Here is a 27,634-nt window from a genome sequence, read left to right on the forward strand (position 1 = left end):
TTCATCCAGCTCTACACCGTGTTATCTCAGATTCTCCAGCATCGGCAATTCCTACTATCTCTGCCATCCTTACCTGGTCTGGTCTACAGATGACTCCAGACCCACAGCAATGTGGTTGACTCTTAACTGCCTTCTGGCAATTAGGGATGGGCAATAAATGCTGTCTGGCCAGCATCGCCCTCATCTCCTGAATGAATAAAAAAAAGAAAATGCCTGAAATGTTATCAGGGCTAGGCAGGAATGTGGATTTACAGCTGCAATCAGACCAGCTGTGATCTGATTGAATGGGGAAGCAGATTCGAGGGCTGAATGGCATATTCCTGCTCCTTGTTTGGATGTTCATATTTTGGATGGCCACCCTTTTAAATAGCCATATACTGGGCCCCTCTTCAAGCTGAGCACCTGTTCTTTGGTGAATGGAGTGAATTCACCCATTGGGGCAGATTTAAAATGGACTCCTACTTAAGGATGGCACCAATTCATTTGCTTCTGGTGCACACTGGAGACATTGTGATGTGGGTCCTCAGCATGGGCTACACTAGAAACTATGAGAGGTGCAATGTTCCACAATGGGAAGACTTTCAGCATCTGTATCCTCATCCCCAATAGCGTGACCAATCTGGAGTCTCCTGGACTATTCTAGGATGAAAACATCTCCAGCTGTCTCAGCATTGCAAACAGTCTGTACCTAAGCAATAATTAGCTCAGAGGTATTATTCTAATCCTGGGTTTTAGCCTGGCCTTCTGCCAAAATGTCAGATAAGTACACACCTTTTGAATTGTGTACTGTAATTTTGACTCTTTGAGCATATTTTCCTTGGCTGACAAGAATCTTTAACACAACTGTCAGCACAACTGACAGAATATAAGAAAACTTGAGGCATTACAATGCACTCATCCAAGTGACTCTGTACTGCTTATAGCCTCCTTGCAAATTAATTGGAAATAACACACCAGCTGGAAATATTGGACGGCATAAAAACATGAATTCAGAGCCATATTATTTTCAGTTTGGAGCTTCTTTTGAAAGGGATGGACACATTTTGTTTACTTAAACATGAGCTGTATTGCCTGTGGTGAAATACTGTAGACATTTGTTTTGCATCCCAGTGAGGGGGCAATACAGAAATCTATTGCTCGATGGTGAATATTCAGTACTTCCCAGCAGTCACTGGTGAATATGTTGTTCCCTGTTGTGTAATTTGTTCTCCTTGTCTTGCGACAATTTTGTCTTCCTTTAGCCAAGCTTGAATAACACACTTGCTGTAACGTCGAGAGCAATTTCTGCCAGGAAAGAATGGGCCTGAGTGAAAACCATGCCCGGTTATGAACAGCCTCAGGGTGGGATGATCACAGGATTCCACGCCAGGGCTGTCACTCAAACCCACTTGTAACAATCATACTGTTTCAGCAACTCTTGGCCTGAGTGACAACATTCCTGGCAATCGCCAAGAGAGAGTTACACAGTGAAGAAGAGAAAATTCTGACAGCTCTGCCATGTACTTCCTGCCTGGCAACAAACCAGACTCAGCTAGCCATAGGACAATCGGTCTTTCCTACTGTTCCCTCATATTACAGACAAAGAACCACTGGAAGGACCAAATCAATAAAGTAAATGGTAAATGTAAATGGAATTTCTTTTTACTTGGAGCATCGGAGGCTGAGGGGTGACCTTGTAGAAGTTTATAAATCATGAGGGGCTTGGATAGGTTGAATAGCCAAGGTCTTTTCCACAAGGTAGGTGAGTCCAAAACTAGACGACATAGATTTAAGGTGAGAGGGGAAAGATTTAAAAGGGACCGAAGGGGCAACTTCTTCACCCAGAGGGTGATGCTTGTGTGCAAGAGCTGCCAGAAGAAGTGGTGGAAACTGGTATAATTACAACATATAAAAAGTATCTGGATGAGTACCTGAATAGGAAGGGTTTAGAGGGATATGGGCCAAATGCTGGCAAATGGGACTAGATTAATTTAGGATATCTGCTCAGCATTGATGAGTTGGACTGAAGGGTCTGTTTCTATGTTGCACAGCTCTATAACTCTGTGACTTGCTTCAGATCTTAAAAATGCTTCTCATACATTTCACTTATATTTTTGCTTACAAAACATTTATGGTCATAAGTCTTGTGGCAAAATTGTACATATTTTATAACTTTTTGAATTCATTTGTGAGATCTGGGCATTGCTGCCTGGGTCAGCATTTATCGCCCATCCCTACTTGCCCTTGAGGAAGTGGTGGTAAGTCCATGTACTGGGAAATGTCTTTGGGGGGGAATTGCAGGATTTTGACCTGGTGACACTGGAGAAATGGCAGCTGCTGAACAGAATCAACATGAAGAGGTCGAAGCTGAAGGACCCCTCAGGAGATTCACCAAGTCAGAATCTTTTATCCTCGATATGAACACGGCACAGTGTCGGTGCAAACTGATGATGTCCCAGGACACTGTCACTGCCAACACTGCCAACTGCTGGAGTGAGACCTGTGACCTGAAGGAGTGAACGGCCATCCTATCCCACAATGACTGTCAAGGTGACAGCTGTTGTCACCTTTAATGCGACTGGCTCCTTCCAAACAGCCACTGGGTCCTGTGTGGGATCTCTCAATCCTCAACCTGCAACTACATGAAAATAGTGACCAACGTGTGATTTGTTCCAGACCACATCATTTCATCTCGAATCCCCGTGGGGAGGTCAGTGCTACAGCCCGGGCAGTCAGCTTTGTCATCATCGCTGGCATCCCCTGGGTACAGGGCGTGACAGAGTGTAAACACGTCACACTGAGAGGGCCATATCATAACGCAGCTGAGGTCATCAATCAGAACGGTCCCATTCCATCAATGTGCCTGAGATCTATGATCATTGGTACCACTTAGAGACATGCAGTCATACAGCATGGAAACAGACCCTTCAGTCCAACCAGTCCGTGCTGAACATGATCCCAAACTAAACTAGTCCCACCTGCCTGCTTCTGGCCCATATCCCTTCAAACTTTTCCTATTCATGTACATATCCAAATGTCTTTTAAACATTGTAATTGTACCCACATCCACCATTTCCTCAGGAAGTTCATACCACATGCAAAATACTCACTGTGTAAAAAATTTGCCTCCCATCTTTTTTAAATCTCTCTCCTCTCACCTTAAAAATGAGCCCATTGAAATTCTCCCATCCTAGGGGAAAGATAACTACCATTAACTCTATATATACCTCTCATTATTTTATAAACTCCTATCACGTTGCCTCTCAACCTCCTGTGCTCCAGTGAAAAAAAGTCCCAGCCTGTCCAGCCTTTCTTTATAACTCAAACCTTCCATATCCAGCAACATCCTGGTAAATCTCTTCTGAACCCTCTCCAGCTTAATAATGTCCTTCCTATAACTGGGTGACCAGAACTGGACACAGTATTCCAGGAGAGGCCTCACCAATGCCCTGTACAATCTCAACATGACTTCCCAATTCCTATACTCAAAGAACTGAGCAATGAAGGCAAGTGTGCCAAATGCCTTTTTAACCATCCTGTCTATATGTGACTTCTTAGTAGTTTGTGCCTATTGCCCAGGAAGCTGCCATGATGCTGATATCCATGACAACTCCCTCATTCCTGCTGCCATAGACCATACGGCCATAAGATATAGGAGCAGAATTAGGCCATTTGGCCCATTGTGTCTCCTCCACCATTCCATCATGGCTGATACATTTCTCAACCCCATTCTTCTGCGTTCTTCCCGTAACCTTTGATCCCCTTATTAATCAAGAATCTGGGTTTGAGGGTGCACGTAGCCTTACAGAGATGGTTCCTGGGAAACAGGGGCTACCCTCTGTGACCATGGTTGGTAACTCCATTCCCCCACCCTGTGACTGAGGAGATACAGTGCAGACCAGCCTGGGCCATGACAGAGCAGCCAATCACCCTCCTGATGGTGAGGGTCACCCTGCTGGGTCCGGGGGTGGGTGTGGGGATCCCTTACATGTCCTGTGGACAGGACATGCTGTATAATCCCAGCATGCTGTGCTCTGCACAATGAAGCAGGCAAAGAGGGGGATGTGATGGAGGTGGGTGAGCTGGGAGACCGGGATCTGTCTTCCGAGAAGGAGGATGAGGACACTGAGCAGGAGGGGCATCACCTTCTACATGAGAGAGTGCAGCAGCATTGGGCACTGCCAGCCAGACAGGAGGTCACTGACACCCAGTTCCAGCAGATCAGGGCTGGGCACGGTGATCACTCATTGACTGTAAAATTGTTTCGTTCTCAACATGCAGTTTGTTTGTATTCCCAGAGGCAACGCCAGCTTCTATTTGTTTGATTTCTGTTCATTTTTGGTGTTCGTAAATTAAAGTGAATTCTTTTGATGCAGCTGAAGTCTTCCCTGTGTGTGACTAGCCCATATTTAACAATGAGAAGGTGCTGGCCTACATTGCCCTTTTGGGGGAACAAGTCGCTGTGATGTGGAGAGGGCTGTAAGATGAGAAATGGCTCAGGAGAGGTGACTGTAAGGCCTGATGCTTTAGACACTGACTGGAACAGGAACGTGCAGTTCCATGAGCAAGAGAGTGTTGCCTCTGAGCAGTGAGAAAAGTAGGTTGTGGTTGCTGGGCCATTACATTGATAGCAAAGGGCTTCTCCAGAATTCCAACTCCTGACAGTGTGCATGGCTTGTGGTTCTGAGATAGTACGGATAACAGTACATCAGGGATATGCAGGCAGGAGGCAAGTACCTTCAGCTATGGTGAGTGAGAGGATCAGGTCTGTATTGAACAAGAGGGGTACCACCGGAGATTGATGCGTATCTAGTGAGGTGAGGGTTTGCGATGATAGCACAATAAAACTCTCGATGAAACTTGATACAGTTGACACTTTTCCAAAATATGGGATGATTGAGCCCTATCTTTGTAGGCACCTTTTTAAAGCCATAAAACAAAATATTCCACTTTTTCTTTTAGTGCAACCAGAAATGCACTGACACTGTCCTTTAAGAAACATTCCATTTTCCTGGAATCAGTCTGTAGCAAATCTTACCTCCTAAAGGCACCTCTGTGCCTTTCTTTTCTTAGCCTGTGAACAGTTAGTCTCAGAGTTGTCTTTCAGAATGAGTCTTTCCCCCTACATTCTTCCTCTAGTAAAAGCTAGTCAAACCTTCCAGCCTCATTTTAACTCCTCACAACTTCAGTATTTTCAATCTGATCTTGAGCTCCTACCAGTCTTCCTGCAGAGTGAGCCACAGCATATTGTTGCCTACAGGTGCTCTCCCTTTCCCTAATCTTGGAAGGTTGGCCTTTTCAGTGCATTTTTAGAGACATCTTGGTCTCTTGCTCTCTCTCAAGCCCGTCTCCATGGCAACGTGTATCACAGGGGCCTTGTATCTGGGTAGAAATACTGATTAGCTATCCCTGAGATCCCAACTCTCACTTATCTTGGAAGTAGATGCACATTTTAATTCACAACAATTTGCCTGCCAACAGGAGGCCTTGCAGCACAGTGTTAATAATCCTACCTCTAGACCAATAGCTCCAGGTTCAAGTTCCAATCAAGGACTTGATGGTTGCAGAAAGTGTGTCATAGTGTGCCTGAACAGGGTGATTATCAAAATGCAAATCCTTCTGATATACCATTTGCAGGCGGTAAAATTGGAGTAGTTTGCTGGTTAACTAGAACTGTGTGGTAGTCACATTGTAACAACTTTGCCATGCTAACAGACTCCACATGCCACATTGCCATGGGCAGTATCATTCTGAGAGGCCACAACATGCAACTTGGCATTCCCAACACTTTGTGCAGAGACTAACAGTCTATCCACTGCTGATAAGCGGGCTGCTGGTGTACACACTTTGTCTGCCTTCCCAGCTAAACACTGATGGTCGCCTCAAACTCTAACACTCAGATACCCCCAAACTTGTTGTCAAGGAGACTTTAGAACAGCTCTCATGGCCCTCTTCATTTTACCTCAAAGCCCTAAAATATAACAATTTTATAAACTTCATTACAACAATTACTCCAGATGGCATTTGTTAATCTGACTTGATTCACAGATGTGTCTGGGGGTACAGGGATTCACTTTCATCCTCCTACTAAAAGCTTTAAAAGCTGTGTTTGTCTATATGTAACAGGGGGTCCTACACCGCTCAACAGCAACACAGACAGCCTGTTTACAGATTTATCTTTACTTATTCTTTTGCAGAGTATGGACATCACTGGTTAGCATTGATTAGCATTTATTGCCACATCTCCAATTGCCTAAAAAGTGATGGTCAATCTTCTTGAATGGCTGCACTCTGTCAAGGTCTGACATCTAATGAACCTGGTCCCAGATGTATGGGGCAATTGTACAACCCATTACAACACAAATGCATCCTGCATCATATCATTCACCTCAATAACATCTATGCACCACATGTCATTGAGTGCACATATTATATACTGATCTTGGCCCTTTGAGAGATCCAAAATAGAAACAATAATTCAAAGCCAATGAGATGGAAGTAGGGGAAATGTAAGGATATATGAGTGGTATATGAGGCAATGCAATGGAAATGGAATATGAATTACACATTGACCAAACAAAGGACAGTTTGTGAAGAGATTGAAGCAAAGGAGAAAGATAATGAAACCCAGCTGAAATAGGATGATGGGATTTCTTTTCTCTCGTTAGTTGTTTTATAGAATTTCCCTCCACCTCACTGCTCACATCAGACTGCTGCATGAAGCTGTGACTGGCTTACCAAAGATAAAGGCTGACTCTGTGACTGGAGGAGGGGTGATAATTTGTATTTTGGTTGCTAGAATCATTAGTACAGTGTACAACAAAAGCATTTTTCTTAATGCATCAGTTGTGAAGGGTCATTCATCATTCTTTAGAACTTAAACAAAGACACACATATCAATGTTTGGGATGTTTTACCACACGATTATTTGTGCTAAAAGTCACTTTAGCATATGGTCAAATACCAGCTATCAGCCTAAAATGTCATCTAATTATATACTGTTTATAAGTTCATAAAGATCTTAAGAAAGTAATTTTTAGTATAACTTATTTTTCCACTACATGGATGCTCCTGTCATAATTATTTAGTCCAACACAGAGATCACACGACCTCTTTATAATGAAGTGCCTGTCGTAGTTCCCCAATGTTCAGCTCTTCATTACCTACAGATAAAAGTTTTCACATTACAAGAATCAAAACCAATTCAAACTTTCAAATATAATATATCAGTATGAATTGAAATGATGATTTTTATTTCCACAATTTTAACAAACATGTCAAATAATTGCAGGTATAAGACAACCATCCTTGGGCAGACTCCAAATTAGAACTATCTATCCAAATTATCTTTCTTGGCAGTTCCTGTGCTCTTTAATATGTCTTCTTCAAAGTACTTAATTAATTCCCTCTAAAGTGTCACTGTAGTCTCAGCCTTAACAGTCACTTGTAGCAATGTCTTATTAGGACAATAATGACATTGCATACGACAGCTATTAGTTGTGCTCTTAAGTCTCTCTGAATAAGCAAATCAGTATTTTGTCGGCCTTTTTGCTAAAAGGGTTTTATTAACACATAAAAAGCAGAGCCAGAAATACGGGGAATGTTTACACCCAGTTTCGATTACTCTGTCGCCACTTGCGTATGATCTCATTGCAATGGTAACTTTGCTGCAGGCAAGGAATAAAGTGATGTGGATTGATTTGTCCACTATGTTATAATACTTGATGTTCTGAGATGGTTCTGAAAACTACACCTTCTGGAGCAAACAAAGCAGGCATTGTGGGAACAGTAATCAGAGGGTTCAATTGTCTTGTTTGCTAGATGTTAAAGTTCTTTAAAAAAACTAAACTAGTTGCAGTCAACCTGTCTCCCTTAATTTATGGAATTATTTTTTAAAACACAATGCCTTTTTTAATTTCATAGATCTGAACATTATTAATGATTTTATATTTATATTCCTTTTTCCAATGTGCAATTTATATTCATCAGCTTGTGTCAAGGTGGTGCTCATCATTTATCAATCTAAAACTCCTTACATTTTTGACATTATCTTCATATATAATTGGTAATTTATTGTTACTGTATGTCTGGCTGTGCTAGTTCAATGTGAACACTTAATGTGGAAAATTAGGATTTCAATTTGAACATATTGTAAACTATTCTATTTTTTAAGGAACAAGCTAAGTACAGATGCGACATGAGTGAGACATTATTTGGTTAATTAAATAAAACATTATGCCACATTACTAGTTATTCACCCTGCACATAGTCGTGTTATTCAAAGAAATTTGGAAGATGTTCTCGACCTGCACAGTTTGCAATTGACACTGATTCAAATGTGAGCTAAGATAATAAATGTTGGCAGGCTGTTTCACTTTGGAGAGAATGACAGCCAAGCCCAGTTCTATCCTCACTAAACATCAATCCACACACACACTTCCAGGAGAAGTCATTCAATAGTTATCTGAACTGGAAATCTTGATTATGTCACTCCTCCTTAACCCAGGGCGCTGAAGTAATTTGTCCTTACTGCTACCTTGGTTCAGACAAGCTGAGGTGTACAGATCAAAAATCAATTTTAACCTTCTGGTCTGTTTGCCTCTGTATTCCACCAGACAGTGTTGCTACTCACTGAGTCATTCGGACAATATATTCAAATGCTGAGGATCAAACATATTTCACCATGTACAGGATCAGACAGTCAGTTCCTGCTCTCAGCTTTGTTCTCTGAGGTTGAGACTCTAAGATCTAATTCCTGAAAGTAAAACCAGGTTAGAATTTTACAATGATGGTGCAACAGAATTAACAGAGTTGTTACTATTGTGACATTTATAATATTTATTAGATTATTATGCATTAGAACTCTACATTTGGTTTATAAGGGTGTTATGGTTTGCCAAGATCTTTAAAGTTAGTGTAAATGAATGAGTTCAGAAATATGTGCTGGAGCCTGACTGACAGTAATCCTTTGTGGTTTGCATGTTAGAATTCAGAAGAAAATTAAGAGGGAGGAATAAGGTATTTACATTTGGTGACAAACACTAATGTTCCTAGGCCGTAAATCTCTCAGAAAGGTGGTATCGAAATTAAGATGTACCAGTCGGGCTGGAACTTATTCCTTCACATCTATGATTAAAGTCAGTTATGATCAAAGCTGACTGGGCCCAGAGAGGGTTCACTAGGCTGTTCCTGGGAATGGAGGAATTTTTTGACGAGGACTGGTTGGGTAGTTTAGGCATGTACTTAATGAGTTTAAAAGAATTAGAAGAAACCTTATTGAAATGTGTGATTCCCCTTGGGGCCTTGATGGGGAAAGGTTGGTTTCCTCTTGTGGGAAAGTCTGGGAACGGAGGACATAATCTGAGAGTAAAGTGTCTCCCTCTTTAACAGAGATGAGGAGGAATTTCTTGTGAGGGTAGTGAATCTGTCGAATTCTTTGCTGCAGGGGTTGGTAAGGTAGGTTTTTAATCAGCAAAGAAATTAAGGGTTATGAAGAAACGGCAGGAAAGTAGAGTTGAGGATTATCAGATTCAGCCATGATCTAATTGAATGGAGAGCAGACTTGATGGGCTGAATAGCCTACTTCTGCTCTTATGTTCCATGGTCTAATGGTCTTGCTAATGATTCAACTTAGGTACAAAGCTCACATGTTTCTCATTGTCATGGAGAAGAGGATAAAGGAAGCAATTTTGCTATCAGTTTACAAGCTTCCCTGTACTACAGACAGAAAGATCATGTGTGGTGTACAACCGACTGAGAGATAAAAAGTAAGAGAAGACAGAATTAGCTAGGCCAGCCCTTTAAGTAGGAAAAGTGACTCTATTATTCACTGTGCAAAACATGGATGCACACTCACTCAGTTTGAGGGCTAAATTCATGAGGAGTTAAGAAAGGCTGGAGGTTTTGTCTGTATTGGAGCGAGAGAAAGAAATCTACAGAAGAGCCCTAATTGAGAAAAACAGCTTTTGGCTTGGAAGTAACTCAGCTGGAGAAGGGGAAGGGGAAGGAGAAAGGAAACAACCCATTGCATTCTGAGAGCAACTGTGAACTGTTTGGTCTCAGACTTGTAGTTCTTGGGACCATGATAAGTAACAAGAAACTGACTATATCTATGAGTTAAATTATAAGATAGCTAAAATACACAGAGGCTAGTATCCCGTCACCAAGTAACCCTTTATTTACACGTGGAGAGTGCTTGACACTGGTCCAGCTCCCTCAGAGCCAGCTCTCAGAGTGAACAGAACCTCTGACACTCCTGTTTATATCTGTCAGCCAGGGCTCCCTGATTGCATTAGATTAATAGACCCAGTCAGGAAACTCATATTCTATGATGTCCACCTGGCTGACCTTGTTACAATCATTACATCCCTCCTGATCTGGGTCCACGGACATAGGCCAGTGTTTGTTTGTAGCTCCTCCTAGGGCATTTCAATACTGGGTCAGGTTCCTCCAACTCTGACTCAGATACAGGTGGCGTCTAAAACACAGTAGCTCACCTCTTGTGCCCGGAGCATCTTAAGTGGCAAAGGCATCGAGATGGCGACATCCACTGTGTCCATTTCAGATTCTGAGGTGACAGAGAGGGAGAACCCATGGCTTCCAGCAGCCATTCCAACTGATCTGAGGACCCGGGCACATTTTGCTCTTGCTACGTTTGAGAGTTTGCAGCTTTCATTTGGTCCAAGTGCTTGTTCAGAACTGTCGCACCTACCCAAACTTTAACATCATTGGACCTGAGCTCCATGGAACATTCCCATGGTTCCTATACCAAACCTTGTTGCCTGAAGTAAATTGTCTCTCTTGCTTAACGGAGTCTTGTGTCTGGCATTGGCATTCTTGATACCGTTTAACCCTCCCTTCCCAGGTCTGGAAAGATCAGGTTTAACCTGGTGCAGAGTCTTCTCCCCATTAGCAACTCTGCTGGAGCTGTCCCTGTAGTTGCATGAAGGATGGTCCTATCATCAAACAGGAACCAGGACAGTTTGGTATCTAGTGAAGCTGTAGGGTGTTTCTTTAAGCCTGACTTTAAAGTTTGGACAGCTCTTTCTGCCAGACCATTGATGATGGATGGTATGGAGCTATCTTTAAATATTGAATACCATTCGACTTTAAGAAATACTCAAATTCCCTGCTGGTTAATGATGCGTTATCTGTGACCAACACTTCCAGGTGTTTGTGTATTGAAATGATGCGTGCAGTTTTTCTATCCCTGTCCCTGTGTTTGATGAATGAACTCCATCCACGTCCAATCACTTTGAGGGGGCGTCCGCAATGACTAAGAACATTGAGCCTGTGAAACGACCAGCATAGTCAACCTGTAACCGGGTCCAGGGTTTACCCAGCTATTCTCATGAATGGAGGAGCTGCTGGCAGTAATTTTTGTCCTTGTTGGCACTCTGGGAACTTTTGAACCAACGCAGCTATGTCTGCATCCAATCCTGGCCACAGACATAACATTTCACCAACATCTTCATTTTGGAAACCCCTGGATGAACCTAGTGGACTTCAGTCAGCATCCAGTGGTAGCCTATGCTTGGGGCAAACACTCTTGCTCCCCATAATAATATGTCGTCCTCTACTGTGATCTGGTCTCTCCAGGTCCAAAAGATTTCAATCCTGGTTGTGACAGCCCTTTGGATTCCCCCAACACCACCATCTGTTTCAGTTTTACTAGGACTGGATCTTTCTGCGTCCAAGGTCTGATATCGTCAAATCTAACTGGAAGCACGTGCAGAAAATTTAAAACCATTACAGACTCTTCCAGTGGTGATACCACCAGCAGTGTATCTGCCAGCAGGAGGCAGCTCAATGCATCTGCATTTGCTACTTGGATTCCTGGAAGATGTTCCAACTTGCAATTAATTTTAGAGCCCACTACTGAATTTAGCCTGAAGCTATGGGCACCACTGCCTTGTCCTCTTTAACTAGACCTATCAGGGGTTTGTGGTCCATAATTAATATAAATTTATGCCCATAAAGGTATTGGTGGAACTTCCTGACTCCAAATATGATAGCCCAACATTCCTTTTCTATCTGGGTGTATTTAAACACTGCATTTGCCAAAGTCCTGAATGCATATGCTTTTGGGCATTCCTCTCCATTGAACCACATATAAGCTAATACTACCCTGATGCCATATGGGGAGGAATTGCATGTCAATACCCGATCTCACTTGGGATCATTGTGTGCCAACACCTTAGAGGATGATAGCTGTTTCTTCACTTCCTGAAAAGCTATGGCTTGGCTATTGACCAAGGCTGATCATTTAAGAGTTGATGCAAAGGTGCCAGGATGGAGGCCAGGTTATATATGAACTGTCCATAATAACTCACCAGCCCAAAGAAAGACCTAAGCTCTGGTACAGACATGGGAGCTGGAGCACCTTTGGCCGCCCTCAGTTTATCATCCAATGGGTGTAATGAGGTCTTGTTGACTCTGCAGCCCAAGTAGTGATTTGATTTGATTTATTTATTGTCATGTATCTTGCTACAAAATAGTGAAAAATGTTGTATGGTGTCGCCACTCTCCAGCACCATCTTAAAACTCAGAAAAATAAACAAAAACATAGAATATAAAGGCAGAAAAAAGAAGAAATAAAGAAAGTGTCCAACTTTACAGTCCTTCATGTTAGATGCTCCGTCATGGGCCATCATGAGTGCCCCATGCCACACCACCAATGCCAGAATCAAAGTTACCACCCTTCGGTGCCAACTTGCCTCCACCAACATCCCACCCCCAACCCCCCCTTTTTCCAGCTTTGCGCATAAATCGTCTATGCGAGGAATTGAGTATTTATCCAGCTGTGAAAAGCAGTTTACCATTTGTTTAAAGTCCTCTCAAACACAAACCAACCTGGCAGGCTTCACAATTGGTACAACCTGTGCTGCCTGTTCCACAAACTGGACTGGTTTAATGATTCTTTCGCTTTCCAGCCTTCTGATTTCTACCTCCATTTTTGCCTGTAAGGCAAATGTCACTGGGTGGGCCTTGCAGAGTCATGAAATTGCTTCCTGGTCAGCATGGAAGGTGGCCTTTGGCTCTTGTGATCGTCCCTAGACCTTCCTGAAACACCTCCGGGTATTTAATTAGGAATTCATTCAGGCAGCCATTTTCTAATCAAAAAATGTTGAGCCAATCTAGGTGAATCTTTCTTAACCAATTTCGCCCCATCAAGCTTGGGCCTGAGCCTTTTACTACAATCAGTGATAACTGAACCAGCGGCTATTTGTAAGAGACCAGAACCAAAGTTGCACCCTTAATCTGTAAAGGTTCCCTGGTACAGGTTCTCAGTCTAGCCAAGTTCTTGTACAAACTTAGGGGTTGGATCCAGAGCAAATTTTGTTAAAGACTGTTTCTGCAATCACTGAAATGACTGTGCCAGTATCGACCTCCGTTAGAACCAGGCGACCATTTGACCAGGCATTTGCTTTGATTGGTTCCGATTTTGATGTTGCTAAGCAATTAAACTGTTTCAAACCAGATGTAGGTGAACTTTGCAGGATGTGCACTGTCCTGAATACTGGCCTATGAGTTCCATTACTCAATTTAGATCTAGTGAGACTCTTTTGTTGCCTTGAGTCCACATACCAGCAGCAACTACAATGGCTTGCCTGCCCAGTTCCTAAAGAAAACGTTAACTATTTGGTCAAGGCTCAACTTTCTTTTGGGGTTTTACTGTAGGTTGATCTAGAGTCCCTCTGTTCAGGATATGTCCTGAGTGAGGCTATGCAATTGTGTTCACTCAAGCAGCGTTCCCCAAGCTCAGCCAGACTGGCAAGGGTGTCCACTTCCATCAGAACACTCTGCAACTCATTTGCTCCATTTGATGTATTTTCCAATGATAAAGCCAGTTGCAGTGCCTGCACGAAGTCCAGTTGGGCTTCAACTATTAGTCACTTTTGCACGGTTACGTCATTAATCCCACATACCAAGCGGTCTCTCAATATCTCATTAAGGGTTAAACCAAAGTCACATTCCTCTGCCAGTCATCTTAATCTAGTGAAAAATCCTAATAAAGATTCCCTTGGCTCTCAAATTGCTGAGTAAAACAATAGTATAACAGAATTAGAGGAGGCTTGATGTTATTCCTTAACTAAATCTGCCAACTCTTAAAAAGTTTTAGTATCTGGTGCCTCAGGGAAAGTTAGGCTCCTAATTATTGAAAAAGCTGCAGGTCCACAAACTGTTGCTTTCTATCCACCCCAAAGTCCTGCCCAGGAAAAGCGAGACATTCTTTCCAAATACTGGGTCCAGTCTTCGATGGCAGGATTGAACAAGTCAAGTTTCCCAAATAACAGCATGATCCCAGAAATGCTTACCCCAATTAATTTTTTCAGGAGCATGCTTTACTCTCAGTGCCACTGAAATAACTCCACAGAGGCCGATATCCTGTCACCAAATCATCTTTTATTTACACTTGGAGAGTCCTTTACACTGATCCAACTTCCTCAGAGTGAGCAGGATGCCTGAGGCATCACAATCAGTACGATATCTACACAGGTAAATGATGATTAATCAACAGTTCTTTTTAGTCTTCCGATATAGCGAATTTTTTTTAAAGCATGTGTTCTTGAGGTGTCATTCTTTCAGCTAGTAACTAGAGATTTGAATTTCTCTTTAAAAGACATTAATTTCTGCAGAGGTTGTAACACAGAGAAATATCAACATAATAGTAGCAATCCTCTTCCTGAGTTAGAAGGAGCCATTTTGTAGCATGTGAGGACAAAATTCAATATCCCAGCTGACACCTTTATGTAATACAAAGGTAGATTCTGTGTTCTTGTTCAAAATATGAACAAATGCTGCATTGGCTGTTTTAATGGAAATAAGTGATCATCCAGAATGATTTAAGGAGGAGGAGAGAGATTTTCCAGTGTCTCAGCCGTTGTTTCTTCCTCAACCATGTAAGCAGATTAACCGGTTCTTTATTTCATCTACTAATAACCAGATTTTGCAGAGTGCAAATTGTCTGCCTATGTAATAGTCACTCATCTTCAAAAAAAATCATTACTCGAGATGTCCTGAGGACTGATGAGGCACTACAGAAGTGCAAGCTTTTATTTTTTTCTGCAACTCTTGCTTCGTGAATCTGCTCAATTCTTGCTATAACAATCAGATTAGATTCACAAAGCAGACATGTTGATTTGGCTCCATTCTGGTTACATAGCCTAATCACGAATGGGGAGAAAATGAGCATTTACCATTTTTAGAGAAATAAATATTAGATCTTATAAGTCAGTAGGGAAACATTTGGCTAATATTTTTGCAAATAGCTAAATTCCAGAATAGGTCTCCCATTACAAGGCCTGTCTCCATGCACTGTAGTAGGATTAACATTGTGTCCATTATTCAGGTTCTGCATGTTGGCACACTAGTACATAGCATTTCATTCAACAGCCTTTTATAAAACGGGAAGAAGTACACCCCAGGAAGCCCTTGTAAAATAAGAACAAACAGGCTTCCAACATTCTAATCTAGTGAAGTGCGTTGTATTGATTTTGAGGTAAGTGATGAAGGAAAGGCTGATAAGTGCCCACAGATTTTCTCAGGAGTTGGTGTAGCAACTTGCTGCTATCAGTTTTCTAGACTAAGGCAGTGATTTTCACCGGAGTTATGGCATAAAGTCCACACTGTTAGAATTCACTTGCATCTGAATGTACCAGCCCTAATATTTTCGGCACCTTCAGTTAGTATCTAGTGGGAAAGTAACATAACTTTATCCATTTTGTGAGTTTGAATATCAAATGTATCAGCAAGGTAGTCAGCTGGTGAAGCCTGGGGAAGGGGCAGAGCAAGTCAGAAAGTAACTTGCAGCCTTGTTTGACTGGGCAAGGCTGTACTGTCGATGTTGTTATCCTATTTACTGTACCATAATGTTCAGCACTGATAGCCTCACTATTAATCCTATGACAAAATCCAGAACAACATTATGCAAGCTTTGAAAATACAGCAATCATTTCTTATTTATGTAAGCATATAATATTGAGGAATTAATAAATATTCAAAGGTCTAAATATTTTACTGAATCCATAAATATAAATGGAAGCAATGACTAATCTCACAAAATGAATTATTAGTGATGTATTATAAATGTAACGACATTGGCAAAATATTTCAAAGATAATCCAATTATTTTAGAATTGATTGTACTTTTCACAGATGTTATAAATCAAAAAATAGCTACTTCTTTTGGAGCGGTATTCATTGAGAAGCAATAATTGTCTATTGAGGCCTTGGTTGATCATATACAGTAGGTGTATAAAGAAAGTATTTTGAAGATTGAGCCATTGGCTATTAATATGAAGTTTGTGATTTACGTGTAGCCTATATCAAAATCATTCCGTCAAAATGAGGGAACTTCAAATATAGTCAGCTTGCATGAATCACTAGCTAAGTTACAATGCTAGATACAAGACCCATAAGATATAAATAAAATGTGTACAACTATTGACCCAGAATTTGCTGAGTTTAATTTTTGCTCATTATTAATGGCCTAGATGTTCTGTTGTGCGGGGACTGTTGGAGGCATGTAGGCTGGAGTTACATATTGGCTACTCAAGGAATCCTCAAAGTGGTTGACTCTGTGGGAATTGCCTAGGAAATTTCAACTTCAGACTGGAACCTTCCACAGGAGTCTTTTTAAAAAGCCAGACAATTTGTTGGCTTTGAATCACCTAAACTTAATAGTTATGCAGGAAAAGTTACAGAATTAAAAACCTGTTCTAACCACTTGGTAAACAGAGTGCCCAACTTACCATCCACCCCAACCCCCACCAACATTACACCCTCTGAAACTAAGCACCTTCACCTCTGACCCAACCCAACCATGCTGAAGCCAGCCACGCTGTCCATGACCCAGTCCCACTCCACAGTCTACCTTAAGCATCCTCCTGACACATTAGTCCCCTTACTTACTCACCACCTATCTGCCACCCTAGACCCTGCACTTACTCTTCAGCAGTTGCTGTCAAAGTGCCTTTGGGATCCTTAACACCTGAAACACAGCAGCAAGCTTGATGTGAAAAAAGGGCAACTTCTGGCCTGCAGCACTAACCCAGCTCTGAGTTGATCTCTCTCTGGTTTACTCCAATGGATTAATTTGGGATAGGCAAGCCTCGGAATATTGGCCAGAAAAGTTGCCATAAATTGAAAATTTTAAAGAGGTTTACAGTTTGTCAAATCTGTAATTGGAAAATCTGAGCCAATGTTCAGCAATGTATGACAAGGAAAAGATAACTCCAGGATTATGAGATCACAGATTGCTAAATGATTTGCACTGCTCTGCTGTCAGACTTATTGAAGTAAGAACTCACTGTCAATCTCCCCGCAAGTTTTAAATAACTATTTAGTGCAGTAAATATGATTAAACATGTCCCTGAAAGTTAAGCATGACACTTAACATTATGAAGATACTTTTACTGACAAGAATTAAGTTCTTACAATGCCAATCGAGCTCTCTCAGGTTCAGAAAAATTGCAACAGAAAGTGTAGAGTCTTACTCCTGTAGGTTGCAAATTATTCCTAGATATTTGTAAAATTTAACATTTTACAGTTATTGCTTTTCCTTCCTTTTTTATTTCTGTTAACCTTATCTTACTTAATTTTTCTTTCTGTACTAAATTTTGACTTTAATTTACCAAATTATAACTAAGTTGTTTCTCTGTTTCATTTCTGATCTGTAAATCTCATTGGTCCCATTATTCGGCAAGGTTCCCTCTCTGTGTCGTCATCGGCATCTTGCTGGGTAAAATATTTCAAGCCGAACAGTGAAGTATAGATGTTAAATTAGTCGGAAAATCTGTCCCATTTCAGCAAGTCTGGGCCAATAAGCTCAGGTCTTTATTTTGCTGCCTCATTGTTACAATAAGATGCATCACTCATAATTATTTGTTAAGATTATGCTTTTACTTCGAAATGGCTTGGCAAAATGGAGTGCATCTGAAAAATTGAAGCCCTGCACAGCGTATACCTATTCTCAGCTGCATAACCACTAGGTAGGTGCATTCAGTTTATAGTGTCTAAACATGGGGAAATGCAACAATATCACACCCTTTATGATTTCTCTATGACTGCTACAGGGAATTTGTGATGCTAATAACTTCACATGTTTTCTTCACCAAAGCCACTGCTGATGAACTGGTGCTTCAGTCAGGTTCTAGAAGGTCCCAACTGATGAGAATTTACCTCCAACAGGGTGTTTTACTTGATTTTCATCATTCATTCATTCACGGGATGAGGGTGTTGCTGGCTAGGCAGCATTTATTGCCCATCCCTAATTGCCCAGAGGGCAGTTCAGAGTGAACCACATTGTTGTGGATCTGGAGTTACATGTCGGCCAGACCATATAAGGGTGTCAGTTTCCTTTCCTAAAGGACTTTAGTGAACCATTTGGGTTTTTCCCGACAATTGACAATGGATTCATGGTCATCATTAGATTCTTAATTCCAGATATTTAATGAATTCAAATTCTACCATCTGCCATGGCGAGATTCGAACCCTGGTCCCCAGAACATTACTTTGGTCTCTGGATGAATAGTCCAGCAATAATACCATCAGGCCTTTGCCTCCCCACAATGCTTATGATATCTGTCTTGATGGAAGAAGCTTGGTGAGGATATTATGGCACTGAAGAATCCAGCAGACATTTATTACAACTGACTTTTCAGTACAAGCATCACCTTCCTCAGGCATGTAGTGACCGAGACAATATTAAGCTACTAATTCGCAACAGAGAACCATTCTTCCAATAGAGGGTCATGCTTCAACTGATCAATGACGTTGCAATCTGAGACCTTTATACCCTCAGGTCACATGCTTTAATAATGATGATATCATGCGCATGTCTTTTAAAGGTATATTAAGAGACTGATTGGTAGATAAAATACAACATCAGCAGCAGAGAAGGTGGGTGTAGCTGTCAGTTTCACTTGTCTCAGCTACGTCTCATTAATTCATGAGAGGCAGGCATATGAATCCTTTGTTAAGTCCTCCTACGGGCAATAAAGCATTTACTTATGTCAAAATCTTAGAAAACAAACTGTAAATGAAGGTAACACTTGTTAATCCTGAGGGATGGCAGCTTCCTTTATAGAGTCATATAGGTCTTCAGCACAGAAAAAGACCTTTCGGCCCATTGGGTCTGTGCCTGTCAAAACAATCACCTAACAATTCCAATCCAGCACTTACTCCACAGCCTTGTTTGCCTTGGCATTGCAAGTGTACGTCTAATTACTTCTTGAATATTATGAGGGTTTCTGCTTCTACCATCCTTACAGTTGGTGGGCTTCAGATTTTCACTACCCTCTGGGTGAAAACTTGTTTCCCCACATCCCTCTAAACCTCCTGCCCCTTACATTAAATCTATGCCCCTCCATGTAACCTAGGCAATATTTTACACAGTTCCAACATTATTTCTCTGCTCCTAAACTCTATACCCCGCCTAATAAAGGCAAGTATCCCATATGCCTTCTGAAACACTTTATTTACCTGCCTTGCTACCTTTAGGGGCTGGTGTACATGCAATCCAAAGTCTTACTGTTCTTCAGTGCTCTCCAGGATCTTACTGTTCATCATGTATTCCCTTGCCTTTTTGTCACAGCCAAGTGCATCACCTCACAGTTATCCAGATTGAATTCCAGCCCATCTGACCAGCCCGTTCGTATCCTCCTGTAATCGAAGGCTATCATCTTCACTACTTACCACTCACCAATTTTCATATTATCCACAAACTTACTGATCACTCCTCCTACATTCAAATCAAAATCATTTATATGTGCCGCAAACAGCAAGATCCCACATTGATCACTGTGGAACTCCACTGGGCAAATGCTTCCAATCACAAAATTGTCCCTCAATCATCACCCTCTGCTTCCTTAGCCAATTCTGGATCCAATTTGCCAAATTTCCTTGGATCCAATGGGCTCTCTGCTTCAGCATCATTCTCCCATGTGGGACCTTATTAAAAGCCTTGCTAAGTCCAAGTAGACTATGTTGAATGCATTGCTTTCATCTACACACCTGATTACCTCTTCAACAAATTCAACCAAATTAGTCAGGTATGACCTCCCCTTAACAAAACCATGATGACTGTTCTTGATTAATCCTTGCTTTTACAACACAGATTAATTCTGTCCCTCAGAATTACTTCCAATAGTTTCTCCACCACTGAGGTTAGACTGACTGACCTGTACGTTCCTGGGCTGTCTCTTCCTTCCTTCATCAATAATGGTACTACATTGGCTGCCCTCCAGTCGCTTAGCACCTCTCCTGTGGCCAGAGAGGAATTGAAAATTATTATCAGCTTGCCTGCTATTTCCTCCTGCATCTCATTCATTAGCTGGGGATATATTTCTTCCAGTCCTGGACCACTCAGAACCTCCTCTCTGTCTATGCTAACTTCTTTAATTGTATCACAGATCTTCTCCTTTATTTCTATACCCACAAATACAAAGTATTCATTTAGAACCCTGCCTACGTCCCCTGGCTCCATGAACAAATTACCACTGTGATCCTTAATAGGCCTTACTCTTTCTCTGGTATCCTTTTATAATTGATGTTTTCATTTTCCTTTCAATTACCTGCCCTTATTCTTTCAATGCCCCTTTTTGCTCTCCTGATTTTCTTTAAATTCCCTCTTGCACATTCTATACTCCTCCAGGGCTTCTGCTGTTTTGAGCTCTCAGTATCTGCCATAAACCTCCATTTTCCTCCTTATTCAAACTTATATATCCCTCGGTTTCCAGGGTTCACAGGATTTGATGGTCCCATCCTTTATCTTTATTGGAACATGTACTTTCCTGATTTCCTTCTTGAATGTATCTCTCTGCTCTGAAACAAACTTACCGAAACGTATCTGCTCCCAGACTACTCTGGCCAAATCATACCTTATCTTATTAAATTTGGCCTTTTCCCAGTTTAGAAGTTTAATTTCAGGCTTATCCTTGTCCTTTTCCATTACAGACTTGAATCTAACAGAGATATAATCACTGTCTGCAAATAGACCCCCCACTGATACTTCAACCACTTGCCTGGTTTTGTTACCTAAAATTAAATCCAGCACCGCCCCTTCTTTTGTAGGGCCCTCTACATACTAGTTTAAAAGGCTATCCTGGATGCATTTTAAGAATTCTGCTGTCTCTAAACGTTTCACGCTACGATTATTCCTGTTAAATTTGGGGAAGTTTAGAAAACTTAGCGACCTGTGATGTAATTCCTTTTTACATCTTTTCAACCTCTCCTCTCCTGAAGGTGGTGAATGATATTGGGATAGAGTTCCAAGGCACCCTTACAATTCCTCATCCAAGTGGCTATTTGTCATATGCAAGTCTTCATTGTGTGTTTCAAATATGATAATTCCCTACAAACAAGGCATTGTTCCTCAGCTAGGCCAGGAGCTACCAAGGTGTAAATTCAAAAACAAAAACAGAAATCACTGGAAAAGCTTAGCAGGCCTGGCAGCATCTGTGGAGAGAAATCAGAGTTAACATTTCGGGTCCAGTGATCCATCCTCAGAATCCAAGGTGCAAGTTCAGTTGTCTAACCCCTCCTTCCCTCCCAATATCTGTTCTCCAAAAGGAATTAACAAAGGTCACAATCACCCCTAAAGTCTCTTATGTTTCCATGTCTCAAACTCAGGTTTACTGCTTGTTAAAACGCACTCATTCATGAATATAACTTTTGTCCTCAATAAAAATACTCAATCCCAGAAATTTGGACATGTCTCCATAAATCCATAGATGGCAAGCATTCATACTGAGCAATGAATGGAACAGCATCACTAATATTGAGCTCTACCTGCACTATAAGATTATAATGTTCTTCCGTTTCAAATTTGTATAGTGTAGCTTCAGTATAAAGCAGATGGTTGTCACATAGAAAGAAAGAGATAATATGTTATTCTTCCTTAACTTGAGCATTCCTAGCTTTTAAAATAATAATTATAAATGTTTGTGAAGGAATGGAGCAGAAACCAACTGAACCAGGAATGTAAAAGGTCATGACTGAACATCTAGTACAGCATTCCTTAGCTATGCAGGTACATCAAAATGTAAATCTTTTAGCAAAGTTTTGACATAACATAGACATGAATTATCAATATTTCTGTAGCTAATAAGGCTCCCAAACTTCAAATTGCAATGTATTTTACAACAGCCTCCAGAGCAACCAGTGGTAGACCAGCCAAAGTGAGCGAGCAGCCCATGTGTGAGGGTTTCATTACTAAAGTCTATTGAGGAGCTCTGCTACTGCACGTTGATCTGCGGACCCAGCTTAATTTCTGTGGAGCATCTCATTTCCGTTGTTTGATGTCTGGACAGATTAGGTTATTCGTAAAAATAAAAATAATTTTATTGAATTGCGCAGTTGATTCTCCCAGTAGTCTGGGAGAATGGGTCTATACTGTGAGCAGCTGATTCATAGGGGTCAAGAAGGTGTCAATCTCCATACTGTTGAGTCAATTGTTGGGTGATACGGTGGCTCAGTGGTTAGTACTGCTGTCTCACAGCGCCAGGGACCCAGGTTCAATTCCAGCCTTGGTGACTGTGTGGCATTTGCATGTACTTCCCATATCTGCGTGGGTTTCCTCTGGCTGCTCCGGTTTTCTCCCACAGTCCAAAGATGTGCACATTAGGTGGATTGGCCATGCTAAAAATTGCCTTGTGGTGGCCAGGGATGTATAGGTTAAGTGGATTAGCCATGCTCTTCGGAGGGTCAGTGGGCTGAACAGCCTCTTTCTGCATAGTAGGGGTTCTGTGGACTAATTTCAGCCGGGACTGTAGTACTGGCACTACAATTGAATTCAGCATCCTGGAGTTACTAATGGGGAAAATTGATAGAATTGTGCATGTAGACGACAGGTGAGGACAGCATTGACAGTTATGCCCTTTCAGTTGAATAGCTGGATGACAGAAACTGCCTGGATTCACATATGAGTAGTGACCATTGTGAGGAAAGATTTTAATTGTCTTCCTTGAAACTGTAGCACAGCAAAGAGTCAACACATTCATGAAGGGGAGGAAGAAGAAGGAGTCAAAGAAGTCGTATATGAGTAGTGTAATGTCTAAAATGTTTGGCAGCTGCATTTGCACTCGTGCGTTATGTCCTTTTTTGTGTTATTTGTGGATGTTCCCTCGCACCAAGCCTTCCTTTGCACACTATAATTAGATGACTATATCGAAAATTGCAGAGTTGCTGAGCTACAAAGACGTATCACCAGTGCTAAGAATAATAGAATGATACAGCACTGATAGGAGCTATTCAGCTAATTGTGTGTGCCTGAGACATTGCTTTGAAAGAGTTTTCCAATTACATTTGCACATATAAACATTTGAATTAAGAGCAGGGGTAGGCCATTCAGCCTCTCAAGCCTGTAATACCATTTGGTACAGGAGTACCATAAAACAAAAAAAGACACTGACCAACATAACAATGCTAGTTCAGATGATATTGCATCAAATTGGCAGGCTTTAAGTGTCTTGAAGGAAGAAAGCTAGGTAGAGAGGTGGAGAAAGAGAATTTCAGAGTTTGGGGCCTAGGCCAGAGCCGGACAATATATTCACTTAATAATGGTCAAGGCCTGGCAGGGACAGAAGACATTCTGTTTTGCCACCATCTCTGGGCACCATCAGATACAGGGCATCATTGACTACACCCATATGACCATCAAGGCACTCAGTGACTGTCCAGACAGAGCCATCAACGTGAAGAGAGTCTCATCCCTCAGAGTCTTGCCAGTCTGAGATGACAACAATATAAAGCACTTCCTTCATTCATATGAAATTCTTACAGCGTAAATGTTTTTCTTGGCCAAGTTAGTTGGGGTGTGGGGGTGGGGCTGTCTAGAACCAGACCACTATACCGGAATAAGGGGCAGACCATTTATGATTGCGATGAGGAGTAACTTCTTTATTCAGAGGGTGGGAAATCTTTGTAATTTGTTATCCCAGAAGACTGTGGAGGTTCAATCTTTGAGTATTTTCAAGACTGAGATGAAGATATTTCTACAAGTTAAAAGCATCAAGGGGTGGGGGATAGTACAGGAAAATGGAGTTGAAGTAGAAGATCAACCGTGATCTCATTTAATGGTGGAGTGAGTTCAAGGTAATGAACAGTTACGTTTTCTAATTTTCTCATGTGTACGCTCCATTAGTAACAGCTCCTTCGTTTTTTGCCAGTTAAGGCTCCCACCAACCCCCTTTGTACACAATGGGCCCATGAGGATAGAGTATGTCCCTTGGTTACAGCTCTGAAGGAATCCAGACAGAGACAATACAACCAACACCACCTCCAATGTGAAGGTTATTGACTTCAGAAAATACAATTCTGGCTCCTGAACTGCTCAGTTGGCACCCGGCACTATCATTGTGGCAGTTTGCTGTGCTGTTGTTCACATGCCTCTCCATTGAAGTGTACATCTTGAGGAAGGTGGTGCCCTAGTTTGACAGAGAGGGCTCACCCATGGAGGAACAGGAACTAAGAGAAGAGAATGTAGAGGGAGCTGACGCTAAACTGGGAGGTCCCTCCTGTGGGACTACAGGGTGGGGCCCTCCTGTCATCATCTTACAACAGTGCCCTCCCTTCCCTCATGACCTTCAGTGTTAAACCCAGGTCACAATCAATGACTGCCCTCCACTGGATGCCAGCTCCCTTGTTGCCCAATGAAAACTCTTCTCTCTCTGATTCAGCGGAAGTCTTTGGCACAAATTGCATTCCTCTCCCTCTGGACAGCCAGTGCCTCAGTAAAGGCTGCCACAGGGAGTCTAAATGAGGATCACAGTTCATTGGACCTGCCTCTAATTCCCCCATCAGTCTGAAGTGGACAGCAACCTTATTTCCATACCAACAGGGGATTGCACACATGAAGATCCAAACTTTAATCAGCTTCCTTCAAAAGTAGGTTTCTGCTTCCACATTGCCCCTGCCCCCATCTCCACCCCATAGAGAAAATTCAAGCCCCTTCCTTTATTTAAAAAGCCCAGGCTCCCCAATAGCATGTTTAACAGTCTTCTCAACTTTCTGCCACAGGAGAGATTTGTATGTCTGGATCCCCGAATCTCTCTGTCCCTGTGTCCTACCTAAATCTGTCCCATTCAGCTTATGGCACATTTCCTCATTCTTCCCACTGAGATGAATGCCTACCCATTTCTTGGTGGTAAGTTGCACTTGTCATGCATCTGCCCATTTCACCATGTCCTCATGACATCTATTACTATCCTGTTCAGTTTGTTACATTTGAGTTTGATGTCATCTACAAAGTGTGATCCTCATATCCAAGTTCAAGACATTAATATGTAACAGAGACAGCAGTGGTCCCAACAGTTCCTGTGGGGCATAACTGCACATTTCTTTCCTAACTTGATATCAGCAATTGACCACTCGCTGCTCTCTGTCCCTCTGTCTAAGTAGTTACTTGTAATCTTGTGGGCTTCCATTTTGTTCAGAATTCCTTACGTGGTGTCTTTTGAAAGTCTTTGCATACAATAGCAATTGTTCTACCTTCAAAAGCCCCTTTCACAATCATCACAAAGTTCATCCTAGTCACATATGATTTGCCTACCATTATTTTTCTAAATGCTAATTAATTTTATACTGAATTATTATCTCTAAATGTTTCTCCACTCCTGATGTTTGGTTGTCTGCCCCTAAGCAACTGGATTTATCCTTATTTCCTTTTTTGAACAGGAGTGTAACATTTCCAATGCTGCAGTCCTCTGACATCAATGCAAAAGTATCTGATACTGGAGTTGCTTGGATTCAGTGCTTTCCGAGACAGGACTTGTCATTGCTTGTATTGGTTTATGTGATGCCACAAACTACTGCTATATTGCCAACTGATTGCATTGAGAAAGGACACAGGTCAATATTAGACCAACATCACCTCGCAACTTTCTGTTATCCATGTCAGCAAAGTGCACCTTGAAGGTTTCAGAATCTGTCTGCCATATCCATAACTATATAAGCTGAATCCAATCATGGCATCAACTTAGAATTTTATTACAAGATCTCCATAGCAACAGTATGAGAATGTAATTGTCCCTACTGTGTCTATACACTGTTAATGAGGTTTCCGCTGATAATGCCACTGGTATCAGCCTGAGCTTGCTGACAAATTGGAATAGAGACAAACTGCATGGGATCACTCAGTCAGTGCTACAATGCACATCAAGTATTGAGATACAAGGACCATCTCCCAACATCATATCCAAAGGGACAACTTACAACATGATCATAAGTCTCCTGCTGTAGTTAGGGCTGTTGTGAGGGAGCACTTTGGGACCAGTGGCCATAGTTCTATTAAATTTAAAATAGTAATGGAGAAGGACAAAACTGGTCCACAGGTTCAAGTTCTAAATTGGGGCAAGGTGAATTTTGGTGGAATCAGATATAAGCTTGCAGGGGTTGATTGGAGTAGTTTGTTTGCAGGCAAAGGGACCTCTGGCAAGTGGGAGACCATTAAAAGTGTGACAGCTAGAGTTCAAGGTCTAAATGTTCTTGTGAGGATGAAGGGCAAGGTTGGCAGGAGTAGGGAACGCTGGATAACAAGAGATATTGAGGCTTTGACCAGAAAAAAGGAGGAGGCATGGTTCAGGAACAGGCAGTTGGGATCAAGGGAATCCCTGGAGGTATATAGGGGATACAGGAGTTTACTGAAGAAGGATAATCAGGAGGGCAAAAAGTAGGCACAAGATAGCTTTGGCTAAGAAGATTAGAGTGACTCCAAAGAGATTCTTTAAGTATATCAAAGGAAAAAGAATAACGAGAGAGAGAGAATAGGACCCCTCAAGGACCAAAGTGGACATGCATGTGTGGAACAGCAGGAGATGGGTGAGGTCCTCAATGAATATTTCTTCTGTGTTTACCATGCAAAAAGACATGAAGACATGGGAACTTGGGGAAGTTAGTGGCAATATCTTGGGGACAGTCCATATCACAGTAGAGGAAGTGTTGGAAGTATTAGAATGTACGAAGGTGGATAAATCTCCTGGTCCTGACCAGATATATCCAAGAACTCTGCAAGAGGCTAGAGAAGAAATTATCGGAACCCTGGCTGATATATTTGCATCATTATTAGCCATGGGTGAGGTCCCAGAAGACTGGAGGGTAATGAATGTTGTGCCCTTATTCAAGAAGGGCTGCAAAGAAAAACTTGGGATTTATAGACCAGTAAGCCTAACATCTATGGTAGGTACATTACTTGAGAAGATTCTGAGGGATAAGATATACAGGCATTTAGAAAGGCAGGGTTTGATTAGGAGTAGTCAGCATGGCTTCATGTGTAGGAGATCATGCCTCACAAATTTGTTTGAGTCCTTTGATGATGTGACCAGGAAGGTTGATGAGGGTAGGGCAGTAGATGTAGTTGATATGGGTTTCAGTAAGGCCTTTGATAAGGTTCCACATGGTGGGCTGCTCTGGAAGGTTAGATTGCATGGAATCCAGGCAGAGCTGGCAAATTGGATGTGCAGTTGGCTTGATGGTAGGAAGCAGAGAGTAATAGTGGAAGGATGCTTATCAGGCTGGAGGCCTGAGATTAGTGGTGTGCCTCAGGGCTCGGTGCTGGGCCCATTGCTGTTTGTTATCTATATTAATGATTTGGATGAAAATGTACAGGGCATGATTAGTAAGTTTGCGGATGACACTAAAATAGGCGATATCATGG

Source organism: Rhincodon typus, chromosome 1 (genome assembly GCF_021869965.1).
Source record: "Rhincodon typus isolate 14 chromosome 1, sRhiTyp1.1, whole genome shotgun sequence".
Classification (NCBI taxonomy): Eukaryota; Metazoa; Chordata; class Chondrichthyes; order Orectolobiformes; family Rhincodontidae; genus Rhincodon; species Rhincodon typus.